The sequence below is a fragment of the Felis catus genome, chromosome B1 (assembly GCF_018350175.1).
Source record: "Felis catus isolate Fca126 chromosome B1, F.catus_Fca126_mat1.0, whole genome shotgun sequence".
NCBI classification, from domain to species: domain Eukaryota; kingdom Metazoa; phylum Chordata; class Mammalia; order Carnivora; family Felidae; genus Felis; species Felis catus.
Genome location: NC_058371.1, coordinates 201,253,947 through 201,281,093, shown reverse-complemented (window position 1 = coordinate 201,281,093; position 27,147 = coordinate 201,253,947). Strand labels below are relative to the sequence as shown.

Here is a 27,147-nt window from a genome sequence, read left to right as displayed (position 1 = left end):
CCGGAAACTATCTGGTCATGGTCACAGATGGGGAGATTGACCTGCCCAGGGTCACACAGCCAGGGGTCGGCAGAGACCGGGATCGAGCCCAGGCAGCTGGCTGGAAGCCCTGACCTTCTACATCAGGGGCAGGAGAGGAATAAGGAGACAAAGGGTAATGGTAAGACCCAGGGCAGGAGCCCACACACTTGGCCTTCACACCTGCCCCTGTGTGGCACACAGTCCATTTACAAGATCCTGGGGACCCCGCTCTCCACCTCACATTTCTTAACGATCAGTCAAGATGCATGAAGAAAATCCACAATTCTCCAAGGATGCTGGAGGGAGGGGACATGCCTGGTGCCTCCTCTCACCCCACAGGCTGGCTCAGCAGCCGTCAGCCCATCACCCCGCAGTGGTTGTATAAAGGCATCTATCCGACTCCAGGCAAAAAAAAAAGAGAGAGAGAGAGAGAGAGAAAGAAAAAAAAAGTCACTGTGACGCAAGAGGGCCAGCCTCATGGGGGAAGGATGGGGGCTCTGAGGTTTCTGGCTTCCACATTAGATTCTGGAATCTTCCTGGATAAAACCCCAGCTGCTACCCATGTGTCCCCCAAATGTCACTCCTTCCTTCCTTGAGTGCGCGCTGGGTGGGGTCTGGAGGAGGTGAGGACGCTGCCGTCCTGCTCTCAAGGGGGTGTCCTAGTCCAGTGGAGCCATCACGGCAAAAATGCCACCACTGGGGCTCACACTACAAGCATTTGTGTCTCACAGTCCCGGAGGCAAAGTCCACCATCAAGGAGCCGGCAGATTCAGCATCCAGTGAGGGTCTGATTCCTCGTGGATGGCCCTCCTCCAGCTGCCTCCTCCCACAGTGGCGGGGTGGGGGGCTCTCTGGGGCCTCTTGTACGAGGGCGCTAATCCCATTCGCAGGGTTCCACCCTCATGACCTGAGCGCCTCCTAGAGGCCCTGCCTTTTCATGCCATCGCGGTGGGGGCTAGGGCGTCATTCACCAAGATTCATCAAACGTGAATTTGGGGGGAGGGGGGGCCGGTGACAAGTCAGAGACCCACAGCTGGCCTCAGTGATTTGTGTGCGGAGAGCTGTGTGGACTCATCCCTGAGGACGCAGGGAGGACCCAGCTAGGTGGGGGGAGGACATCCCACGGAGAAGACACTGCTGGACCCCGGTGGGAAACACCTGCTGGGGTTTGCCGGCCAGAAGAGGAAGACAAGGGGATCAGGGCTAAGGGAACGGCATGGGGGCAACTTCCGGGGAGCTCAGGGGCTGAGGAGGGACGCCCCAGACTCTGGGAAGCCACTGAAGGCTTTGGAGCAAGGGAGTGACATCTCAGACCCACCTTCCCACCTTGGCAACGTTGTTCCAGGACGGCGTGAACGTCAGGGGAGACGCGGCCGCCAAGGCGGTGGTGAGGCTGCTCCAAACAAACGGACGAGAAGAGCACGCGTGTTTCCAGAAGAGAGGCCAAGTGCAGGCCAGTTTTGTCTGCTGCCCTTCCGTGACCCCGGGCTTGGGCCACAGCGGTCTTTTTGTCTGTCTTCACGCCCCACCTCCTTCCCTTTCCTCTCTGTCTTAGCCTCACTGTCCCCCCGGCCTAGGAGCCCCTCTCCCCACCCTCCCCAGCAGGTGCACCCAGGGCGTCCGCTTTTCTGTCTGCTTCCCCCGACACACCCCTCGGGCAACACTAACCAGGCAGCCTGGCGTCTGTACCTCCCACTACAGGGCCCGTTTCCTCCCTGAAGAATGACTGTCTTGACACCATATGTTTTCACTCTTATGTGGATCCTGAGAAACTTAACAGAAGACCGTGGGGGAGGGGAAGGAAAAAAAAAAAGGGAGGGAGGGAGGCAAACCATAAGGGACTCTTAAAAACTGAGAATAAACTGAGGGTTGATGGGGGGTGGGGGGGAGGGGAAAGTGGGTGATGGGCATTGAGGCACCTGTTGGGATGAGCACTGGGTGTTGTGTGGAAACCAATCTGACAATAAATTTCATATTTAAAAAGAAAAAAAGAATGGCTGTGTCTTCTCCGTCTTTGTACCCCCGGGCCTGGCACACAGGAGGTGCCCGACGATCCTTCTAACACCTGAATGAACGATGTCTGGACGTGCCACCCAGATCGTGCCCCCTGCTATATTTATCGGTCACCTTTATACCCCACTGTCTTTCCACGCACTGGTGCTGGATGGGTGCGCTGGAAATGTAATCCGTCACCAACGAAGCTCTTCTGCTTTTGGGAAATTGACCGTCCTGTCCTCCCACAGTCCAGGCCCTGTGCACGGCAGGGCTCCACAAATAGAGTGGCCTGGCCACCACAGCTCCCTGGGAGGTGGCCCCAAGGCCCCTGGAGCCCTGGTTGCCTCCGCCCAGCCGCACATCCCGTTGACGAGGCCTGGTCGGCAGCCCCTGGGCCCAGCTGTGCCGGGCACCGACTGCTCAGCCGACCGTGACCGTGGTTCAGCCCAGAGGCCTGGACAACACTGGGGACCGTCCACGGGTGCTGGGGGTCTCACGATGCCGATGACACTGAGAACACTTCGCCTTACAGAAAAGGGGCTTCTGACCTGCAGAGGGGCCAGCTCAGGAGGCCAGGGGCTTCGGACTGAGGCCGATAGCCAAGCAGGGTCTCTGACTTTGCCCCCTGGGGCCTCCAGGCAGCCCAGAGTGCCTGGTGCCCAGGAGGGTGTCTGTTCCACAGATATCTGTTCAGTGGGACAGTCGTCACCCCCACAGACGCAGGGGGCACCCTGCGTGGGCTGAGCACCCGCTCCATGCCCTGCCTGGGTTAGCTCATGTGATCCTTAGAGTATCTGCACGGTCTTCATATCGTGATCTCAGTTTCTGGAAACTGTGGCTCAGACACGTAAAGCCATCTGGCCGGGGCATGTGCAGCCAAGAAGAGGCTGTCGCAAGCCTGGCTCCAGGCACCGTATCCCTTTCCGGCAGCTCTCGGGCCCGAGCACCGCGAACTGTGGGCTTACAACGACTGAAACTTCTTCACTCGCGGTCTGGAGGCCAGAAGTCTCAGATCAAGGTGTTCACAGGGACGGGCTCCTTCCCGCCTCTTCCAGCTCCTGGGGCTCTGGGTGTCCCCGGGCTTGCGGCCAGTCCTCCCTCTTGCTCCGTCCTCGTGTGGCCTCCGCCCTGTGTCTGCGTCCAAATCCCCCTCTTTTATGGAAGGACACCATCACTGGATTAGGGCCACCCTGACCAGCATGACCTCCTATTAACTAGATGACATCCAGGAGGCCCTATTTCTAAATGAGGTCACATACACAGGTTCCAGGTGGACACGAATCTGGGGGGAACGCCGTTCACCCCCATTCAGGCCGACTCCAAACCCATGCCGCCTCTCCCCCTACGCCTTGAGCCCCTGCACAAACACTATGCCTTCACTTCCCGGCAAGGGGGGCAGAGACAGCCCTGCTCCAGTTTTGGACTGCTCGTGTGGAAAACAGAAGCATCTCCGTGGCCGCTGAGCTCACACAAAGATTTTCCGTCTGTTCCCTCCCAGAGCTCAGCTCCAAAGGCTGCCTTTCCGGAGGTCGTACGGGCTCATACGGAGAGCTGGCGCCTCTCGGTGGCATCCACGTCCGCCCAGGGCATCTGGAACTTTCCGGAACATCTGGAGGGGAGGCACCCGGCTCAATCTGTCATTCTCGAGGTGCACCTCACCACCACAGCCGGGCCAGCTCCGTGAGGTCACGTGGGATCCAAGCCGAGGCCTCTGGCCGGCCCTTCCGCAGCCCCCCGGAGTCCCTCAAACAGATCCAGGGCTTTGGGGTAAATTCGGGAGCCCCTTTACCCCAGACACGTAAGCCCAATTCCAGCAAGTTCTTCTTGGGTGGACCCCATCCACCAGGCCAAGGGCTGCAGCAGTGACAGGCAGGGGAGGGGCTTCTTGACAGATGGGGGCCCTCTCCTCATAACCCTCTCCACAAACACCCTCCATCATAGCACAGACGAGAGCACGAGCTCCGGGCATGGTGGCCCCCCACGCTGGGGACCTTAACACCCAAGAAAGAAGGCTGGGGTCTTGCTAACAGCTGAGGCAAGTACAGAAGTGAAAAGAAGGAGGCAGGAGAAGAAAGGACTTAAGGGACCAGAGGAGAGAAGGGCGAAGGGTGTCTGAGGGGTCATCCTTCCACGTCCCAGGGAAAATCCTCGTGGGCACCGCAGCTCTGGCGGTGTGGGCCCAAAGTCCACAGGCCAGAGTGGGAATTTGTCAGGTATCCCACGGAGTACTGTTCAGAATGGGAGCGTGAGGACAGGATTTCTTAGCTATGCCACCAAAAAGTACAACGCATAAAAGAGAAAAGTGACAAACTGCACCCCATCAGAATTAAATCCTTCTCCTCCTCAAAAGACGCTGAAGGGGGGGGCCTGGGTGGCACAGTCGGTTAAGCGTCCGACTTCAGCCAGGTCACGATCTCGCGGTCCGTGAGTTTGAGCCCCGCGTCGGGCTCTGGGCTGATGGCTCAGAGCCTGGAGCCTGTTTCCGATTCTGTATCTCCCTCTCTCTCTGCCCCTCCCCCATTCATGCTCTGTCTCTCTCTGCCCCAAAAATAAATAAACGTTGAAAAAAAAAAATTAAAAGACGCTGAAGGGAATCAAACAGCAGGCGGCAGACCAGGAGAAAACACATGCAAATCATAAAAATGAGTATGGTCCTGCATATATAAAGAGCTCCCACAACCCAATAACAATCACAAAAGCAACGACTTAAAAAAAATGGACAAAGGATTCTAATAGACACCACCCCAAAGAAGACAGATTTAGAGATAGCAAATCAGCATAAAGAGATGTGGGACGTCAGGGGTCACCAGGGAAACGCAAACCCAAACCACTGTGAGGTACCACCGACACCTGTCCAAACGGCTAGAATTAAAGAGACAGACCACACCAAGTGCTGGCGAGGAGCAGGGAGCGGGATTTGTTTTCACTGTTGGTGAAAGTGTCAAAAGGTACAGTCTGGCAGTGTTTTCAAAAGTTAAACATGAGGGGCGCCTGGGTGGCTCCGTCAGTTAAGCATCCGACTTCGGCTCAGGTCACGATGTCGCGGTTTGTGAGTTCGAGCCCCACGTTGGGCTCTGGGCTGACGGCTCGGAGCCTGGAGCCCGCTTCGGATTCTGTGTCTCCCTCTCTCTCTGCCCCTCCCCCACTCGTTCTCTCCGCTCTCTCTCTCTCTTAAAAATAAACATTTTAAAATTGTTTAAAGGACCAAACTATTGATCGACACGTGACAACACGGGTTCATCTCAACACCCTCTGCCGGGTAAGAGTGCAGAGAACATGCTGTGCGATGTCACTTACATAAAAGTCAAGGAAAATCTCTGCTCTACAGTGACAACAGCCGTGACCACCTGGGCAGTGTGTGGGGGGCTGTGGGGGAAGGGGCCTCAAGGGGACACAGGAAGGAGTGGGGGGATAAATGTGTTCTCCCTTCTGGTGACAGTTTCTCGGGGATTCACGTCGGTCAAAACTTAGCAGACTGTACCCTTTAAATACGTACAATTAGGGGCGCCTGGGTGGCGCAGTCGGTTAAGCGTCCGGCTTCAGCCAGGTCACGATCTCGCGGTCCGTGAGTTCGAGCCCCGCGTCGGGCTCTGGGCTGATGGCTCGGAGCCTGGAGCCTGTTTCCGATTCTGTGTCTCCCTCTCTCTCTGCCCCTCCCCCGTTCATGCTCTGTCTCTCTCTGTCCCAAAAATAAATAAAAAACGTTGAAAAAAAAATTTAAAAAAAAATACGTACAATTAATTGCAAGTCAGTTATACCTCAATAAAGCCTGTTTCCAGCGGCCTAAGGCTGGCGATGGCCCCAGCTCGTGCTGAGCGGTTTACTGAAGGATACACTGCCCAGCATTAAAGATTCAGGGGAGCGGTTCACCTCTCTCTGTACATTGCGAAGCCTCCCGTTAAAAGTCTGTCTTTGCAGCCTGAGATCTTCCCAGATCAGGCAGGGCAAACTCATGTCAAAGGTCGAGGCCATGGAGAAGCCCTCCCCCGGCCCTCCCCCCCACCAGCTGTGTCTGCCCCCTCTGCCCCTGACCTGGCGTGAATTTGCAGGAAGTCCAGGGGTCCCATGGGCCACATCTCTGTGTTTCTGGAATTAGACTCTGCTCCAGTCCAACCAGGGTCCTAGTCCGATGGTTCCCAAACCACTCTTAGAATGAAATCTTTTGCAAAAGCCAACTTACAAGATCGGGTAGAAGCTGTGCCTGGTTGGCATGCAAGTTTACGGAGTAAATTCTGTGTTTCAAACCAACCGAGATGGTTGCCCCAGCGCACATGCATCTCTGAGCCCGCCTGCAGCACCCCCGCCCCAGGGCTGCCTCCATATTTGGGAGAAATCCTGCTCCGGGGGGGAAGCCGCTCCGAGAGCCCCACACAGGCCTGGAATCTCCACTCTCTTGGCAGAGCAACACATTCACAGGGGCTCAGACCCGCACACCAATGGCAGCAGGGAGGAGCGCTTACGCGGTCCCCACACAAACCAGGCAGCCCGTGCGCATATGTCTTCATTAGCATTTACTCAAACGACTAAATTGAAATTCGAACCCAGTGTCGGTGGCCCCTGAAGTCCCCTCAGGGAACTGCAAGCCTCAGGACCCACTGTCGTCTGCAGATCCCAGTTGGTGATGGGCAGCGAAGGCCTGGAAGGGAGTGCCTTCCCCCGGGACCTGCCACATGTCCTGGCAGTAGGAACAGGAACCCGGCCTTAGAAGGGGGCCAGGGCCCCTGCCTCAGCCAAGCAGACCCCCACCTCCTCCAGGAGGCCAGGTTCAAAGCTCAGTCCGTCGCTTAGCGTGTGACCTCGGACGACTGATTTCACCTCTCTGTGACTCAGTTTCCTCGTCTCTAAGATGGGGATGAGACAGCACCGACTCCCGTGAGTCGTGGAGATTAAATGTGACACTCCAGGCACACTGCTGAGCCGAGGCCGGCCAGGGGCGGGGCCAGAGAGCTGTTAGCTGTGCATGCCCTCCCCCCCCCTCCCCGTCCCTCTGGCCCCTGGCCTCCCGCTGTCACCCCTGTGGCCCCCTGCTCCTCCGATGCCATTCTCCCCAGCCCTGAGTTCCCCAAATCCCCACCCCCTCAACCTTCTCTAAGGAGCCTTCCCAGCTGCATAGGGTGGAAAATCCATACGTTCTGAACTCGAATCCCACCGTTTCCTAGCTCTGTGATCTCGGTCAACTCAGCCACCGCCCCGGAGCGCCGGTCCCTCCTCTGCCCTCGGGAGGGGACATCCCCGGCTTGCAGGGCTGCTCCACAGAGGACATAAGGCAGCGCCACAGCCGCCTGCCTGGCGCCCAGCAAGCCGGGGACCCAGGCAGCGCTCGCGGGTCATCTCTCCCAGCCTCCGCCCCTCTCCCCTCCATGGAGCCCCACAAGCGGCTGGTTCTCTGCCTCCCCGGGAGCCCAGCTCAGAGCCCAGAGGAGAGAAGGTGCATCGTAACCGGTGAGTGGGCAGAATAATTCCTATTGCCTTGCAGCCCCATCCCAGGAAAACTTTAGAAAGACGCAAATATCTCCAAGTCATTTAGCAGCAGGCCGAGGCCACGTGCCTATGCGGGAGACTCGGTTCATGCCCCGGTTTCAAATGCTTCCGAAAAAGAGCCCCACGTCTCCGTTCCCTGGAGTCAGTGTGAAGTCCGAGCTGGCTTCCGTCCAGAGCATCGTACCAGGAAGATGCCGGACCTTTGGCTCCCAGGAGGATCGAAGCTCCGGGTGGCATTCAGGTGCACAGAAAGCACCCTGAATCCAAGTCCCCTGTTGCTAGGACATGAGCCCTGAAGTCCATCACCCACACGCCTCCAGTTTGCTGTGTGACCTGAGACAAGTCACTTGACCTCTCTGGGACTGCTTCCACGTTCCCACGCAGGAGATAAGCACCCACAGTCCAAGGGAGGCTGTGGCCGTGCACCAAAGCGCACGCACACGGTGCTCCAGACCCTACCGAGCGACGGCGATCCGTGCCATCAAGGGCCCCCCGGGCTGGCAGGGTGCTAGACCCAGACACGCACAATCCAGCGTGCGGGGGTCAGGCGGAGGGGGGCGGTGGAGCGAGGGAGGCTTCACCAGGGGCTGCAACTCACCAGCGTCCCAGGGAACAGGCTAGACTGACATTGTGCTGGCAACCCAAGAACAGAGTGGGCTCCCACGAGGGCCAGCCTGGTGCACGGCACGCAGAGAGCCCAGGCCCGCCCCTGGCTTTGGCTTCCACACCCGCAGGCGCACGGGGCTCGGCCTCGCGAACCCCACGTGTGTGGGGCAGAAGGGCCCCCAGCTGCCCGTGGCGCCCCCTAGAAATGAGCAGGAATTGCTGACCGCAGGGGAAACACCCAGACAGAGCCTGAGGCCGGCACAGAGAAGGGGAGAGGTGAGGTGGGGCCGGGGGGTCCCCAGTGCTCGCCTCTAACCTGGGGTGGGGAGCACTGAGCCCCTGAGGACTTCGAGCAGGCGGGCAGGCAGGGCCAGAGTCCAGGAAGAGGCCTGAGTGGAGGTGCATGAGAGAGACCAGAGGGGACCCGGACCCCCCGACTTGCTTGAACCCTAACTGCACCAGCTGCATGACCAGAGGGGCCAGAGGGGACCCGGAGATGGCCGTGGATAAAAAAAAAGGCACAGCCCTCTCCCCAGTACGTGGTGCACACGCGGGGACGCCCACACGGTGCACACTTCCCCCTGCCCCTGCGGCCCCCCGCTGACGCCGTTCTCCTCGCCTGCGGTTTCCAGAACAGCTGTCAGCACCCTCCCTCGGCCGCTCCCTCCAAGGAACACGCGCAAACAGGGACAGCCGGCACTGGGGGAGAGAGGAGGAGAAAGCCAGGCGGTGTGAGGCCCAGACAGGCTCAGCCCGGCGGGGCCGGGGCAGGCCCTTGGCCCCCAGGCCTCCGATTCGGTATCTGTAACACAAGACAGCGCTGCCCCCGCCCTGGGCTTAGCACGGGAGTCGTCTGGGAGAATGGACAGGAAGTTGTGCACATCCAAGTAGCTGCCTTCTTCTTTTCTGGATGAATTAGTTACGGAAAAAAAAAAAAAAAAAACAACATCCAGGCTGCCTAGGAGTGAAGGAGAAGAGTCATGCATGGAATCTTCCGGAATCCCCTCCCAGGCGGGGCCTGCGAGTGTCCTTCTTGGGCACAGGGCTGCCTTTGTCTGGCTCTGAAAGTGGTTTGGGGAGGGCAGGGGAGAGGAGGGAAGGGGGCTGCAGGGTTGACACGGCCTGGGACTTGGCCAGGCCTGGCCTCTCTGCCCCTTCCTGGGAATCTGGGCTCAGGCACGGAGCCTCACCCGCCTCCAAACCCCCCAAACACAGGAGGTCCCCCAAGAACTGGGCCTCAAGAGAGCCAGTGGACAGTGTGAAGCTTCACATTCTCCCAGGCACCGAAACAGCTCTGATCTCCCAGGACACCTCCCCCTCTGTGTCATAGGTCTGACTCCTGTGCCGGCAGGTCCCCCAGCCCAGCCGCCCCCCCCCCACCTCCAGGGTCCCCTACAAGTTCTCCTGCCCCTGGGCACTTGCTGCTTGCCAGTGTGCCCACAGCCCTCAAGGGTCAGGGCCACCAGCAGCCTCCGAGCAACAGGACACATTACACCAAGCAGAGACCCCCTGCAGGAATGACCCCGGCCTGGGCCCAGGCCAGCACAGAACATGTCTTAGCCACCGTCCCCAGCACGAGCCTTTGGGAACTCAAGGTGACTCCCACACAGCCCCCAGCCCCTGGGAGCCCCCTCCTGAGGGCTGGGAGCCTCCGTCCTTGGAAAGTTCCTTAATTTTTTTTTTTAATGTTTATTTTTGAGAGAGAGAGAGAGAAAGAGAGAGAGCACAAGTGAGCACAAGCAGGGGAGGGGCAGAGAGAGAGGGAGACACAGAATCCAAAACAGGCTCCAGGCTCTGAGCTGTCAGCACAGAGCCCGATGTGGGGCTCGAACCCACAAACCACAAGATCATGACCTGAGCTGAAGTCAGACTCTTAACTGACTGAGCCACCCAGCCACCCTCCCCCCTTTTTTTTTTTCAATTTTACAGAGTGGAGTAAGGGGGAGAGGGAGAGAAAGAATCTTAAGCAGGTTCCACGTTCAGAGTGGAGCTCGACACGGGGCTCGATCCCACAACCCCGGGCTCATGACTTGGGCCAAAATTAAGAGTCAGATGCTCAACCCACTGAGTCACCCAAACGCCCCTCCTTGAGCGCTCCGAAATGACAGTGACAGATGCCCCCATCCGGCCCTTCTGTTGTGAACCTGCCTGGCTCCAACCATATCATCTCCAGAAATGAACACAGCGGTCATAGCACATCCCTACTCCCTGAGGCCACCCTTCCTGCCCTCCTCTCCCCTTCCCCTGCTTCCAGCACTCTCCCTCAGGGTCGCCTCACCACCGGGCCACCTGCTCCGGAAGGGCTCAGGCCATGGACGCCTTTGCACGCTTCTGCACACCTCACTTCTGGCATCCACCACATGGCAGTGAGAAGGACCCCAGGACCTGCGGGGAGGTGGCACCTGGGGCCCCGAACCACCTGCAGAAGCGACCGAACACCAGTCATTCACAGGAACAGGAAGGGAGCTGTCTCCTGCTAAGTCCCTGAGGCGCGGGGGCGTAGTGACCGCTTTCCCTAACAAATTGCAGCCCTCCTCCTGGTCCACCCCCTGCTGTGTGACTGCAGGGACCACAGGAAGGGAAGCAGGAAGCAGGAAGCCAGAGCCCCAGGCAGCTGAGCGCCGTGTGTGAAGACTGGCCCCGTGTCTATTTTCAGAACTGGCCAAGCATCCCTCCTTAGCAGGACTGTATTCCATCAGAAGGGTGTGCTGAGGGAAAAAAAAGATCAAAGTGGGAATGGGACCAAGAAAGAGGAGTGGGTTATTGTGAGTAAAGGAGCACCTGCCTGCTGCCCCCCGCGGGGCGCCCTGATCCCCGCCAGGAGCACCCCCAGGGGCAGGAGCCCCAGGGCCCCGGCAGGAAGCTGCGTTCTGACTGCAGAACGTTTGAAACATTCTGCGTCACCGTGCTTCTCCTTTAAGCAGAGGTCCTGTGAGTTTTGCAGCTGGAGTCCTCTGCCGAGGGCTGTCCCCTGCATCCAGGGCCGTGTCCTGCCCTGCCCTGCCCTTACCCCTGTCCCTGCTCCCTCCCAGGCTCACACTCTCTACGCTGCCCAAGCCCAGGCTCTTGGAAGAAGACAAGCAGGCCGAGAGGGGACCGGCCTGGACGGGACGCTCCCGCTGTGTCACCAATTCCACCGTCCCGGAGGGCAGCAGTGACGCCATGTTGCAAGCCAGCCTGAGACGGGTCTGCTCAACCAGCACGCTGGCTGGATGGGAGAGAGGAAGGCCACCGGCCACCCACCCATCTCCCACCTCTTCTCCATCCGTTCTCCCACCCGGGGCCCCCGAAACAGGTGCCAAGTAGCTGTTTGTGAGCCGATGCAGGAGGGAGCAGAGGGAAGGTGGACAGCGGGACCTGCCGGGCTCCTAACAGGAAAGGAAGTCAAGCTGGGGTGTCCCGCTCTTGGCTGCAACCTATCTCCAGCCCGGGGACCATGCCTGGCATGCAGTAGGTGCCTCATACGTATATGGGGATTGATTGATTGATTGATTGAAGCCTTGGAAAAGAAACTGATCATTGGGTTTCCATCCGTAAACTGAGCCTGACAACCACAACGACCTCCTAGAGTCCTGAGGGCACCCCTGAATCCAGGCGGGGGCAGGACCGGCTCAGCGGGCGCCCAGCTGCAGGGCCCTCCCTCGCCCTCCTGCCTCTGGCCTCCTCCCCTCAGGACACTCTGAGCAAACACAGCAAACGCCACCGTCACCCGCCTAGATGCTAAGCTCCGTGGCAGCCGGACAGAGGCCTGCCTGAGGTCTGTGCCCAGCACTCTGGCTGGTCTGAGACGGTGCTTTCCTTCATCCGTGGCTCAGCAGATGATGGCCAAGCCCTGTCTTCGCGTGGGCCCCGTCCGTCCATGGCCAGAGGAAACAGAGCAGGTGGCGGGAGACTCACGGGCTGAACAGATACTCAGACATCAGGACAAGAGACCCTCGGTTCCCAGAAGAGTTTGTAGGGCACTGGGGCCACCCCAGACACGGAGTTGAACTCTTCCTTAATAAAGTCTCGTTAAACTTGGCAGTGGAGATTACCCCAGCTTAGATTTAAAACAAAACAAACAAAACCAAACAAAATGGGCTCTTGGGGGGGGGCTCAGTCGGCTGAGCGTCCAACTCCGGCTCGGGTCATGATCTCGCGGTCCGTGAGTTCGAGCCCCGCGTCGGGCTCTTGTGCTGACAGCTTGGAGCCTGGAGCCTGCTTCGGATTCTGTGTCTCCCTCGTCCTCTCTCAAAAATAAGTAAAACTAAAAAATAAAAAAACCAACAACAGATAAAGAGGAGAAGTGGCCCACAGAATCCGCTCGCATTCTGGTCGCCAATTCACACCTACTGCATTTCAAGAACCAGGAAGCCGTGCAGAGGAAGTGAGGCCACGAAAGACACGCGGGAGATGCGGCCTTCCTCTTGGACGAGACGGAACCGGAGGCCACACGAAAGAAGCGCCCCCACGAGGCGTCCTCGTCGCTGACAGATATGACCTATTAATAACTCCCTGAAGCCCGAGTTCCCGACACAATTAAAAAGGTGCTGTAAGGTACTTAATGAAGTTGGGAACGCCTCACTGATTGGGATATTGTGTGTCCCTGGGGAATTCGCTTCCCGCGCTGTGACCGTCTTCCCCCTGACCCCGTGCCTGCTCCTTTTTTTTGAAAAGGTCCTCCGGGGGCACTAATTCTGAAACATCAAATTAGATTTGCTTTTTATTACCCTGTCTGAGCTCTGTTTTGCCCACATGCAGAAGCAGCCCGGAGTGCCTGCCTGCCGTCTGCGACATTAACATTCCATCATGGACCTGGCACCCCAGGCTCTCGGAGACCCTGGACCACAGGCCTAAAGGTGAAGTCGCTGCTTGGTGGGGTGGGGGAGGGGCTCACAAACCTAACCAATTAACGCACGATTGGGGAACCTCTGACGTGCTCATCAGATGATATTCTGATGTTTATTGGCACAATAAAATGCTATTCAATATCCTGATTCTAGTGTTTAAAAGGATACAAGCAGACACGCACGCATATAGTCAGTCACACACACAATGCATATTTATTGATTACCTACTACATGCCAGATACTGTTCTAGAAGCTGGGGATAAAAAGGGCAAAAGAGCTTACTTACACTGACTCAGGGAGGCCGGCAGTAAACAAAGGAGTAGCTAGAATACATGTAATAACCTACTTTGGTAAATGACCTGGAGAAAAATAAAACTAAGTAGGCGCAGAGAGCGTGTGGGGTGGGCCTGGGTTGCAATTTTAAATAAGATGGTCAAGGGAACCTTGCTGAGAAGTGACAGCAGTGCACAGCCGGGCGGGGGTGGTAGCAGACATTTTGTGAAATGGTAAGTGCAAAGGCCCTGGGGTAGGGGCGTGGTAGGCAAGGAGGTCTGTGTGCTAGAGCGAGCTGTAATAGGAGAGGAGGCAGGGAAAGGGGGTGGTGAGACCATGACTGACCCCCAGACGCATCCTCGTAAGCCTGCCCCATAAATACTGGGCACACAGGACGTTACCTGCAGTGGTGCAAGAAACAGTAAACAAAACCGTGTCATTAAGTGCTGAGCCGGGAAAGATGGGCCGCAGGCGTACATGGTTGGCCTGCCCACCCACTGTCTCAAATGGGCCGCAGAAGCCACCGCAGGGGAGGGGGAGGGGGCAGTGATGGAAGGAGAGGACAGGTCTCACAGCCACCTACACGGAGCTGTCTACTGGGTTTGTCCGAGAAAGAGTCGGCAGGAAAAACGATCCTAGGCGTTAACCACATCCTTCCAGATCAGCGAGAACACGATCCCGAAAGACGTGCACGGTGACAAAGCATCTGGGAGACCAGCCCAGCTAAGAACCGCGTATCTTCCCCTGATTGCGGTGGTTTCAGGAAACACGCTCTCCTCTGGGGCTGTGAGGCCCCCAACGCTCAGAATGGGCAGTGGAGGCGGCTGAGGGGGCTTCCGCCAGCCCCGGCATCTCAGGTGACAGCATAGCCCCCCAAGTCCCGGACCCAGGCCTCTCGAACCTAAAGACCAGCTACGGAGAACGAGAATGCGGAGTGATACTGAGCCAAGGCCCCTTCACAAGTTCACTCATTCACGAGTTCACGCAGGATTCTCAGTAGTCCTGTCTCTGCAGGGGGCAGTGCTCACGCCCCGCGAGCGTGGACCGAAGATGTGCACTTGGCACTGGCTCCCTGACTCCCCACCAGACTCTGAGCTCCACTAGGGCCCGGTCTCTCCGTTTTGACCCCTGCTGTATTTTCCATGCCCACCACGGAGTCGGTGCTAAACAAACATCTGTGGGATGAATGAATGAGGTGAGCAAGAGGACAGGGGATGCCCAGCTCTGGGCTACGCTGTGGGACCCAGAGGCGAACCAGACCATGCCTGCCCCAGAGACAGAAGGACACGGGGCTGGGTAGAGCGAAAAACAGAGGGACCATACCAGCCGGGGTGGCACCAGCCAGGGAAGGTTCCCCAGGAAGGTGATACCAAAATGAGTCCTGCAGAGGAGGGGCCGGCTCCACCGGGGAGGTGGGGAGCATGTTGCCTGAGAAGGACATCTGGACAGAGGGAGCCACTTGTGCAAAGGCACTGAGGCACACGGGAGCACAGCGGGTTCAGGCAAAGAGATCTTGCGGAAGCCACGGCGGGGGGCGAAGGAGGTGTGGAGGGGGGGAGCGGTGGCCAGACGGACCAGTGCGAGGCTCTTCCCCGTGAGTGGGTGGAGGCCGCATGCCAGGTCCGTGCGGGAGGCAGCAAGGAAGCTGGCAGGGGGTGGGCCAGGGAGGGTCCCCTTGGGCATGTCCATGTGGTGGTCTAGGGCATGGATGCTGGCCCACCTGGATTCAAAGGCTGGCAAGTTAGCTCCCTTCTTTGCGCCCCGGGTCCTCACCCCTCAACAGGCGTGGTGCCAGCACCCACTCAAGAGGTCAGAGTTAACATGGGTGCGGCAGCTAGAACAGGGCCCGCGTCGGCACTGAGATGCTGCCACGGAAATGACTTCGTTCTCAGGAGTCAGAGGCGGGGGCCTCACTTCCAGGAGGATCTCAGCAGCGTTTAAGGGAGAGTGACGCTAAGAGACAGGAAGGAAGCGAGGAAGCCCTTCTCTCCATGCCCTGGGGCAGCAGACTCACAGAAACCCCCTTCTCTCTCCCCATGCTGTAAATCCTAGCCCCCAGCTCTCAGACTCTGCTGGGTCCCGAGGAAAGGCGCCCCCACTTTCCACCCAGAAGGCTTCCTGCCATATTCCTTGAGGAGGACCCCGTCCTCCCTCCAGGGCTCCCACTCCTGGGCCCCCTCCTCCAGGAAGCTCTCCGGGCAGCGACTACGCCCTCACTGCCCACTCACCACAAGAGTCCACTCAGCTGCTACTCGACCAGCTTATCAGTGGCTCGAAGGGCAGGGCAGTGCCCCTCCCGGGTCTCAGTCCCTGGGCCCAATGGAGGGCACGTGGATCTATCTTGTCCTGATTCTGCCAGCTTGTAGCTGTCTTCTCGGCCCCAGCGAGAACGGCCAGTTCCGTCGGACTCCTTCCCTTCCAGCTCAGAGGGCGGCCAAGTCAGGCAGGGCTGGTGTCTGGGGACTCTGGGAGGAGGACAAGTCAAGGTCAACGCCAGCGCTCTGGCTTCTGCACCTGGCTGGACAGCGGGACGGGGCCCTGGAGAGCTCAGAGATGCGTGTGCCTGGAGCTCCGGGCTGCAGAAATGGGCCCGGGGAGGACGCGAGTGCTGCAGGGAGGGGTGGGAGCCTGGCCCACGCATCCTGTCCCTCCTGGCCTCAGATGCTAAGACAACCAGGAGAAGGCACAGCCTTTCAGAACCAAGACTCTCAGTTCCCTTCCCTTATACCTTTAAGAAGAAAAAAAAAAAAAAAACAAAAAATCAACGGGGTAGAAAATTCTCCAGGATCTAACATGCGCTCACTTCATAGACAGACGTGTGGGTGCTTTTGCCCTGTTTTAAAAAGAAGGGAAAAAAGTTATCTCCAGCTGTTCTTTGATGCTCCAGACCAGATGGTCTCAGAGAGATTTATTCGGGCCGCTCAATCCATACCAAGAGGCACTTAGCATTGCAGAGAGGGAGAGCCGGCTCAAGGGGAGACAGCAGCACCCAGCTGATTGGGGTCCGGGGCCCCCGGCTGCTGTTCTGCAGGCCACGCCTGGTTAGCGGCCACGATGCCTCATTAGGGCACAGCCTGGTCCCCGCTCACCAGCCTCCCGGCAGCCCCCCAACCCTGGGCCAGGCCGCCCACTTTGCAAACCGCCAGACTGAATTCCCACGGCCCTGCTGATTCCCCCTCTCTCTTCTCTCGTCTGCCTACCTCCCCTGCACGCCTCACCACCACATGTGCCCGGCCGGGGAGCCAGGGGGCCCAGAGGGGCCGGCGGGGGCCAGGGTGCCCCTCTTGTGAGGTCTCCCGCTAACGCCACTCTGATCCCACAACTGCACCACCCTGCGGCGTGGGCCACTCTCGACAGCCTTCCCACGAGGCCCTTCCCAGAGGCGGATAAACTGCGTGAAGAGAGACGGGCTTCAGCAACTGGATCCAGACTGGTTCCTCCGGAGTCTACACAGCAGGGCTCCGGATGCAGGGCACGGGTCCAAACGGCGTGGGGAGGCCAGGGTCAGGGCCTGGGCATCTCCAGCTCACAAAGCTTTGCATCTGGCCCCAGCTGCATCTGTGGTTAATGACGACATGGCCCCTGTTCCCTGTCGCTCCAGTGAGCTGGCCTCCCTCCCCCTTCCTCCTTGTCTGTGATACGGGCAGTGCGGACGCCGAGGCTGGAGATCACCCCGGCCGTCGCCGTCCACCGCGGGACCGAGTGACCTACGGCCTTCGTGGCCACCAATGGCTCTGAGAAATACCCCCCACTAAGAACCCAGCTCCACAACTGCCAGGGTGGCCTCCTGGCCAGGCCACTGATCCATCAGGAACCCGGGGAAGGCTCTGGCCGGCCTCCCCAGAAAAGTCTGCGTCGTTGCCCACGATTTCAAGCAAGGCATCACCCAAGAAGCCAGAGGGAGACCCCGGAAGAGACCAGCCTAACCCTCTCGCCTCCCGTGACACCTCCTCCACCCTTCCTGGCTCATCCCTGCCGGGGCCCCCCCCAAAGTCTCGGCCAGCACGGGCCGAGCCCAGAGTTTGAATTTGGGATGTCCCCAAACTGCCCCTTCCTGGCACAGGCCCATCCTGGCCCCCGAGAGCCCCTGCACGCACACGTGTGTGGGTGCCGCTGTGCTCATCCAAGGTCCATTCCCCTCCGGTTGCCAGCCCTCCAGCTCCGGGGGGAGCACACGCCGGCCACACGGCCCTCTGTGGGAGGGCAGACCAGGAGAGGAGATTCCTCAGGCCCAGGAAGCAACCTCAAGACATCTGGGCACAGAATTACAGGGTCCCAGTATCCAGAATGTGGCCTGGGTTGGGGGGGGGGGGGCCGTAGGGCGCCAACTCCGGGGGGGCTCATTCCCTTGGCCCCACAGACTCTCTGGGCCTCAAGGCAGGCCATGGGCGAAGGAAAGCCAGAGCTGGGTCCTCTGAAGTGTGGGGCTAGGCCACGGCCCCCAAGCAGCATTAGGGGTCCTCAGCCTGGGCCTAAGTCTGGGGCGGGCTATGCTCTTACGGTCACACTGGATATGTCCACTCCCCTTCCACGGTGTCTCTTCCGTCACTGGGCCTCACCACTGAGCCTCACCTTCCGGGAGCCTCAGACAGGGGCCTAGGAAAATGCCCGTGCACGCCAGGGAGGAAGAGACCTTGAACCGTGGAATACGATTCCCGCCCAACACCCAGCCCGGGGCAGTGACCTGCCCGGGGGGCCCCAGGGCCGCTGGTGGGGGGGCCGAGGGGGGCAGCAGGCGCAGGGCCGGGCTCCTCGTTCTGGAGCCAGAGTTCCCACCCGGCAGATCCCGGGGAGGGGCCGGCCCGGCCGGGCATACACAAAAGGGGCATTCATGCAGGGAGCTGGGCTGCAGGCTGATGACAGGACAGGGGCCGAGGACGGCCTGGCTTCTGCTTCCAGCCCGGCTTGGGGGGCCATTCCCCGATGGCTCTCACGGCCGGTGGGTGCCACATGGCACTCAGCGTGACGGGCACTGGGGACGCCTGGCGACTCAGGGCCTCCGCCCTCCAGGATGCATGTATGAGAAACTCCAGAGGCCCGGGGGGGGGGGGGGGGCCACACAGGCATCCAAGGAGGTGGAGACGGCCCCCCAGGGCAGCAGACCAGCTGACCAGAGCAGGGGAGGCCAGCAGAAAAGAGTGGAGCAGGGGCACCCTGGATGGTCATCGGCACCTGTGAATGAACCCAGAGGTCGAAGACACAGACGTCTGGCTAGGGAGTGGCCACCCAGCTGGTCCCGGGCACCGGGGCCGCGAGGCCAGGCATGTGGACTTACCCAGCGGGGGCCGAGAGGCGAAAGCCTGTCTCCGACAGACGGGCTACCGAGGCCACCACGGGCACACAGAAGGCTGTCCTTCTAGAAAGTTAGCTGTTTTCCGCGCTGGCCTGCAGGAGGGGGCCTGCCCCTGGCCTCGTGTTTATAGATATTAACTCGTCCACCCCTCCCACAGTCAAGTGGCTGTGATACTGATTCCCATTTGACAGGTGGGCAAACTGAGACTCAGAGAAATTCAGTCATCTGCCCAAGGTCCACACTCCTCAGTGCGGAGAGGGGGCCGCTCTGGGTTCCAGGGTGGGGCTCCCACCTCAGGGTCTTTGAAGAAGAGGCTACCGGGGAGCCCGATCGTGGCTCATAAATCCCCAATAACGCACTGTGCTCCCTGCCCACAGGCTCCCCACTGACACCATCGAGAGACAGAAATAGCGCCTGCCCGAGGAGAACAGAGGCTGCTGGCCCCTACAGGCCCTGAGAGCAGGGGGTGGGCAGGGCTTTCCCCTGGGGGTCAGGGGGATGGGGCCACATGGGAGGGAACACCCCGCCCCCGGAAGGCAGGGCAATGGGGTCAGCCAGCAGGTGTCGCTGCAGCCGCAGGGCTGGGTGCTGGGTTCCAATTCCCCCGCAGGTGCCATCCCCCTGGGGCTCAGCCCGACCTCAGGGGCCCCCACCCCGCGACTCATTTCTCCATCTGCAAGCTGGGAACTGCGCTGGCCACAGAGGGCGGGTCATCTTGGCCTTGGTCCTGACAGAGCCCCCGCTGTGTGCTGGGCACCCCGTACCGTCCTCCCAGCCTGTCCTACCACAACCCAGTTTGGGAGGCGCGAGGAGGCCCATTTGACAGGCGAGGAAACTGAGGCTCAGTCCCGGGTAGTGTTCATCTGAATGGGGGAAGGGGGTGCCACGTCCCACAGCCACCATAATAAACAAGGGCGACCGCAGCGTCCCGTCCGGAGGCGGGGAACACGGCTGCTCTCCGGGTGTCCCCGTGCGCGTGGCCGGAGCCCGCAGCCCCTCACTCGAGGACACCCACAGATGCCCGCCAAGGGCTCCCGGGGTCCTCGCCACCGCCCCCCGCGGCTGGGCCTCCGGCCCGGGCTGCCCCACCCCCACTGCCAAGGCAACGTGGCGCCCAGCCAGGGGCTATTCATCCTCAGACAAAGCCCCAGAGCCAACCGCCCGGCCAGCCGCCCCGGCTCAGGTTGCCGCCCGCAGCGGACCTGGCTGGGAGTCTGATTATTCATGGAAATCAGGCCTCCGCCATGTTCCTGAGCTGCAGTGGGGCTGCCTTCACAATCGCCTCATTGTGTGGGTGGCCATAATGGAGTCTCCGGAGGGGAAGGGGGCGGGGGGAGGGGGAGGCAGAGCAGGAGGGGAGGGGGGAGGGGGAGGGGCACGGGGGGAGGGGGAGGAGGAGGAGGAGGGGTTGGACGTGGAGGAAGCAGCAGGAGGGGAAAGGAGAGAGAGGAGGGGGGAGCAAGCAGGAGCCCCCCACCCCCACCCCCACCCCCACCCCCACCCCACGCTGGCCGAGGGTGGCGGACGGGCCACCAGCAAAGCCGCTCCCTGCGCGCTGGCCGAGGCCACGTTGATGATCCACAGGTCTTCATCCGCCCCCCCCCCCCCCCCCGGGAGAGCCTCGGTGGTACATCCGGGGTCTCCGACCTGGGGGGCTGGGGGGTGGGAGACCCGGTGCCCCGCCCTGCCCGGGCTTCTGGTCCCTCCCGGGCGGCTCACGATCAAAAGCCGAAACAACTTCACGCAGCCAGAAAGCCCAAAGAACCCAAGTGATTTTAGAGGATAAGTAACAGAGAAACAGGGTGACGGTGGATTTTTTTTTTTTTTAAATGAACGTCTGAGGAATGAAATTCAATCAGGCCAGATGGCCTTTGACACCCGCAGGTGACTTCCGAGACCCCTCTGCCCAGAAACCGTGGACGGCTCTCTGGCACCCAGAGGACAAAATCCCACCCCCGACCTGGCATTCAGGGCTGTCAAACTCTGGTCCTAACCCCCCTCCCAGCTCTGGGATGGAAAGACCCTCCATCCCTTCGCCTCCCAGCCCCTGTCCTGGCCGCCCCAGGGGACACCCCAGGTCAGTTCTTGGACTCGTCACCGCCCCACATCCACAGAGACCGCAGCCTCTGCAAGAAACCCCCACCCCACAGCTGCCCCCTCAGTCCTTGGCTCATGTGCTCGGCATCCAGACCAGCCCCCGCCCCCGCTGCACGGGATCTTAGCTGTCACGTACCAGTGACGCGCCGACGTCCCTGTGTGTCACGCTCAGAACTTCTCGGTTAGTGAGAATTTAAATTAACCCCAGCCAACCTCCCTCAACCGCCGCGTGCATTTGGCTCGGGCCTGACGAGCCTGATGGGAAGGCAGAACTCTGCACTAGGGCCCTGGAGAGTTCCAGAAAGCATGAACAAAAACAAAATGGTAAATTAGCAGGAATAATGAAGATACGCGGAACGCCTTTGGAAGGAAGTAAACGTCCCAGCGGGCCGGGCTGTGCCACATGTGACCTCCTCGAGAAGGCTCAGCCCCGTGAGACCTGACCAGAAAGTATCAGCAGTGCTGTGGGAGACACCTGTTGGAGACGAGCCAGCGCAGGGGTGCCCTGCCCGTCCTTCCCCGCCAAAGAAAGCAATCGCGGGTGGCCTTCGGGAGCACCACTCGCTGACCCACACCGCCGTGGAACCCCTTCTGACGGCTCACGTGAGGCACCTGTTACCCCAGCAGAGACCCCGAAAGCAAGAGGTCAGCGTTACACAGACCCAAAAACACGTTCGCCCCCTTGATGAGAGGCTGACTCCTAAGGGAAGAATCCTAAACTCCAAAAACAGCTCATGAAGAACTGAAAATAACCAACTGCAAAGGAACAGTGGAATAAATTTTGGAACATCTGCTCGGTGGCAGTTTAGGCCGCTATTAAAAAGAGCACGTAGGGGCCCCTGGGGGGCTCAGTCGGTTGAGCGTCCGGCTTCGGCTCAGGTCACGGTCTCACGGTCTGTGAGTTCGAGCCCCACATCGGGCTCTGTGCTGACAGCTCAGAGCCCGGAGCCTGCTTCCGATTCTGTGTCTCCCTCTCTCTCTCTGCCCCTAGCCCACTCGCATTCTGTCTCTGTCTCTCTCAAAAATAAATAAATATTAAAAAAAAAAAAAAAGAGAGAGCATGTACCAGGGACACCTGGGCGGCTCAGTTGGCTGAGCATCCGACTCTTGATTTCGGCTCAGGTCGTGATCCCAGGGTCGTAGGATCAAGCTCTGAGTCGGGCTCTGTGCTGAGTGTGGAGCCTGCTTGGGATTCTCTCTCCCCCTCTCTCTGCCCCTCTCCCCTACTCACGTATGCTCTCTCTTTCTCCCCTCCCCTCTCTCTCAAATTAAAAAACAAAAAAACCTGTACGTCCGGGGGCTGTGGGAGAACATGAAAATGTGCGTGACGAAACACTTCGTAAGAAATACATCAAGACACAACTGCGTGTGGTCAGGAGAATCTCACCCACCCTTTTCAAGGTCACAGACTCCTAAGCAGAAGAAAGACATAAGGGAAATTCACCAAAGATGCCCAGACAGGGCTTATCCCCTGCCCTGACCATGGCAATCCTGCTTTCTGCTCTTCTGTATTTTCCAATGAGCACACCCTCATTTTTCTTTTTTAATTAATAAGTGTCTTCTGGAAAAAAAATAATAATAATTCAGCACGTTGCCAAACTTCACGGCCGGGCACGGGCCCTTCACCAACCTCGTCTTCCTCGGCGGCAACAGGACCCCTTCTCCAGGAAGAACGGGAGACCACCAACCCAGGACCCCCGTCTGCCCCCCGCCCCAACAAGCCCAGGCAGCCCTGAGGACTCAGCTGGCAACAGACACATGTCACCGACATCCCAAACACCTCCCGTCACGGCTAGCGGCCCTCAGGCCTCTCCTTTCACTGGCTGCTGGGGATGTTAACAGAGGAAGTACGGAGGACCGTGGACTGACGCTTATGCACATCCGGGAGACACATGGGCCCCCTGCCAGGCCCAGTGAGCCTGCCTGTTGCCGAGGCCTCATATCTGGCCCTCTGGGTTCTTCTTGGCCCCGGGCTCCCAGGTGCTGGTGTGACCGACCACAGGCAAGGTGGCGAGTGCTGCCCCACCCCTCACCCACCGCCTCCCGCCCCTTCCCTCGGCCCTGCGGAAGCATGTAAGGTCAGGTGGCCTGGCCCTCTCTGGGCACGAGGCCTCCGAAAACCCGCGTGGCCTTCCTCCCCGCGCAGCGGCTCCCGAGCGAGACTATAAAGTCGGAACTCAACGCAGAATTCTCTGGGCTCTGGGGATAGTCACGTGCAAGGGCGTGTGATGGGGTTGGGGACGCGGGACCTTGCAGAGCGACACAGCCCCTTCCTGGGCTCAGCTCACCGAGCACGCTCGCTCACATGGGGGAGCCTCCACGGCCCCCCAGGAGAGATGCTGGCCTGGGTCCCTAGGATCCCAGGCCCTCGACCCCACCCGACGTTTCTCCCCCAGGAAGGGTGCCACTACGTACCCAGCATTCAGCCAGAAACAGGAGTTGCTCTGGAAGCCTCCTCCTTCGTCAGTCCCAGGGATTCTCTGCCCTGCCCACATGTCCTCCAACCCCGGGCCCCCAGCCTGGCCCCAGCCCCAGCACTGGCCGGACAGCAGCGGCCGCCTCACGCACAGGGCTCTAGCCCCCTCTTAGGTTCCAATTTACCGGTCCTGCATCTGGCAGCCAGGGGGGTCTTATGAGAAGCAAGGCTGATCATACGCCCTCTCCTGTCTTCCTCTGTTTCCACTCAAAACCCTCTCACCGGCTATGGGGGCCTCGTGCTCTGCCTGTCCCTTCTCCTGCCCCGTCTGGGCATATGCCCTGCTAGGTGTTCCAGAGCCTCTGCCTTCAACAGCCATGCTCGCTCGCACCTCAGCACCTTTGCACATGCTGCCTGTCTGTCTGGAACACTCCTCCAACCTTCACTCAGCCGTCTCCTGTCTGGCCCTGGGACCTGGGCTCAGAGAGGCTGTCCTCAGCCGGCAGGTGAAATGCTCTCCCAGTAACAGGGAGCAGGGCTCACTGTTGGTATAATTAAGTCACTAAGCATGAAATTAGATCCTTAATGCCAGTGTCCCCTGCCAAGCAGGCTACACCTTCCTTGCTCCTTCCTTATCATCTCCTCGGCACCGCCGGGCTCAGAGCAGGCCTCGACTTTCCCTCAGGGAGACATGCTCACACACACAGACATGCATGCACACTCACACACGTGTGCACCCGTGTACGAGGACATGGAAGGAACACAGGCTGGGGGGCCACAGACCTGGACTCAGGTCTCCATCCTCCCACCGAGCCACCATGGTTCTCAGCACATCCTTCTCCTTTCCGGGCCTCAACTTCCCCATCTGGGCAATGGGCGTCGGAGCCAGCCGACCCTTCTGGGCCTCCCAGCTGTCAGCGATGCTAACAAGTCGGCACACGCACGGCACTCGGGGACCTCAGTGGTCCCAGGAAGACACATCCTGCCCCCAGGAGCCTGCAGCCCCAGGAAGTGGGCACAGGGGGGCCGGCCAAGCAGGCAGCCACGGAGAAGTCCTAGTGAGGAGAGCCCACTGACCCACGGGGTGAGTGCTGCTCGACGCCCCCTCGCACAGATGAGGAAACTGAGTCTTGCTCTCCGGCCCTGGCCCCTCTGCCCCCCAGAGACAGGAGAACAGGAAGGGGGGCCAGAGGTCACACAGATCGGAGGAAATGAAGGGAGGACTCTGCCGGCCGGTGTGGGGAAGAGGCCAGAAGAAATCCCGGCGGTGAGAAATGAGCCACACAGGCGGTGACAGGGGCTGTGCGAGCCCTGGCAGGGTCAGGTGACAGCCCGCAGCCCTGAGCGCCCCAGGTGAGAGTGGGACACCTGGGGACAGGGGCTCCTGGGACAGGGGCTCCTTCCCTCCTGTCCAAATGGCTGAGGTGACGGCTGCGAGGCAGCAGAGCGCACGACGGGAGAGGTCACGGTCACTCCCCACCCCCCCGACAGCCACGTACGTGGTCGCTGTCTCGACACAGCGAGGCGTGTTTGTGACGGTAGCTGGCATCCGTGTCCTCACAACAGCTTTGCCACGCAGAGACTATGACCTCTGCCGCACACGTGGGGAAACTGAGGCTCAGAGAGGCTAGTCCCGCGGTATGCCTGGCCATCCTTGCCCCGCCATCTGGGTGGGGGAACGGACGATATTGTTGGGAGTAGGATCCAGGTTGGAGACAGCAGAGCCTCCCCGCCGCGCTGTCCGCAACGCTGGCACGGCTTGTGGCCCGGAGCGGCCAGCGTTGGCACATCGAGGGCTGTCGCCGCGAGCCCCGCGCCTCGCCGGGAACGAGCAATCGGGGCGGGACCGCTCCAGCCTGGCCAAAAGTCCTTTGTCAGCAGAATGTGACACGCCCCATCCCACACCCCCAAACCGGAAAGGCCTGGAAGGCAGGGAAAGGCCAAGGTGTCGACGGCGGTGACCTCGGCGAATCGGGCCCAGAGGACGGCCACCTGCTTCTCGCCGAGGCCGGACCTCACGGCTTTCCCACAGCGAGCAGCTACGGTTTTCACGACGGCAGGAAACCATAGACATTTTCCTAAGTGTGCAGTCACGGGAGGGGGGCATTCTGGGGAGGGGGTAGTGTTCCAGCTCACGCCCTGGGTCTGCAGGTCTCACTCCCCGGGACAGCTGGGCTCCCCGGTAATTCCCACCAAATCCAGACAACCCGGGTCACGATGCTGGGCCACCCGGCCGCCCCCCGGGGTCAGCCATCAGCTGCCCAGCTCCAGCCGCTCTCCCCCACCCCTGTGCGCTGCCCTCCCCCGGCTACGCTCCCAGGAGCCCAGCCGCCGACTCCAAAGGCTGCTTTCCCAGCAACTGGAAGAGGGCTCTTGTCCCTTCCCCGTCGCAGTCAGGGTGAGGAATACGGTAACTTAAGCCCTTTGCAGGGGGGAGCACAGCGGGCCCCGCATCTGGGCAGGACGGGCCGTGCCCCGATTTCCATCTCTATTCGGGACGTACAAATAGCCTGTGTGTGTTCTCCGCACCTGCCTTCTGCAGCTCACAGCTTTTATCCTTGAAGTGCTGCTGATAACAGACTCTGAAAAATGCTAATACTGGAGGAAACTCCCCGCAGAGTTATAATGAAAGCTTTACATAAATCGTGATATTTTACTAATGTCCCAGGTCTGGGAGGGCTTTATTAACTGCGGCTCAGTCTTTTTGGCAGCTGCTGCTGATCTGCGTTGCTGACTTCAATGAATTCAATTCATCAAACATGGATTGAGTGCCCACTAGGCATCCGGCACTGTTCCAGGTGTGGGGGGCACACTTCGTCCTCAACAAATATTTACCGAGCACCCTCTCAGTGGTAGGCACTGAACAACAGCGGGGAGGAGGGCCAGGCCTCGTGTGCAGGGCACTGAAGACAGCTAGATGGGCTGCAAGCTGCGCACTTGGAAGGCTTCCTGGAGGAGGAAACACCAGGCCAAATCCCAAGGGGAAGCAGGCCAAAGAGAGGAGAGGATGCGTGTTCCAGGCAGAGACCTGCATCAGCAAAGACCAGAACAGACGGAACCTCCCGGGTGTCCAGAGCATTGCAGACCAGGTTAGTTTGATTGCTGATCCCGAAACCACCCCAAATCTCCAGAAATACTCCCCAAACCGCATCTGGTTCCCTGGATAGAAGACACTGGTTTGTCTCCCACACTGGATGGATGGTGTTTTCCCATTGTTAGCCCCTCCATAAAGTCTAACCTTAGTGCCGAGCCCAGAGGGCAAAAGTCTAATTGTCCATCACTCAGGGCAGCACAGGGCTCCCTGGAACCCGAGGGGGAAAGGGAGAGCTTCCTGGAGGAGGCGGCCCTTGGGCTGGGCAGCAGCTGCCTTCAGCGAGAAGGGTCCATGCGAACAACTCTGCGACAGACTGAACTGTGTGTCTCCCCAAAATTCACGTGTGGAAGCCCTAACCCCCCATGTGACTGTACAAAGCTATTAAGGTTGAAAGGAGTCAGTGCGGGGGCCGGGGGGCTGGACCAGTAGGGCTGTACCTTTATAAGAAGCGAGATCTCTCTCTGCCATGAGAGCACCCGGAAAAGTGTCTGCGGGTCAGGAAGACGCCCTGCTGGCACCTTGATCTTGGACTTCCCGCCCCCTCGCTGTCAGAAGCCCGCGTCCGTGTTGTAAGCCACCCAGTGTGCGATGTTCTGTCACAGCAGCCCCAGCCGAACAGGACGGCCCCTCACCTCCTCCGCCCCCGAGGTCTCCAGAACAAAAGGAGTCTCTCCAGGGAGGGGCCACAGGGAGGGGCAACGAGGGCAGACCCCCCCGCTCGCCGTGGAGGGGGCGCCTCCCGGGGCTGGAGGCAGAAGGCTCAAGTTCTCACGGCCCAGTGGCCTTTCCCTTCAGGTGCTCATCTGGAGAACGTGGGCGACGATGCCGGCTGATTCATCGAGCTTTTCCGCGGATTAACTCGTTAATTAATCGACCGCTCTTGTGAATTTTTAAGCACCACATCAGAACCCCAGGGACCGCTGTCTGAAATCATCAGGTGGAGCCGAACGGCATGAATTGGTCTTTAGAAAGGCCCCCCGCCTCCCTGAGCTGGGTCAGCGAGCCCCCAGCCTCCTCTCCTCCTCTCCACGTCCAGAGCAGC

The 27,147-nt window shown here is 59.8% G+C and overlaps 1 protein-coding gene and 1 long non-coding RNA gene across 2 annotated transcripts in view; both read right to left on the bottom strand.

Moving 5' to 3' along the window:
- SORCS2 (sortilin related VPS10 domain containing receptor 2) overlaps positions 1-27,147 on the bottom strand; it is a 457,690-nt gene that overhangs the window by 349,379 nt on the left and 81,164 nt on the right. The gene's annotated exons all lie outside the window — the stretch shown is intronic.
- LOC123385131 lies at positions 13,122-19,552 on the bottom strand. Its single transcript, XR_006597272.1, has 2 exons — positions 15,434-19,552; positions 13,122-15,158 (listed from the first exon to the last, which is right to left on the bottom strand). It is a non-coding gene; the product is annotated as an uncharacterized LOC123385131 (long non-coding RNA).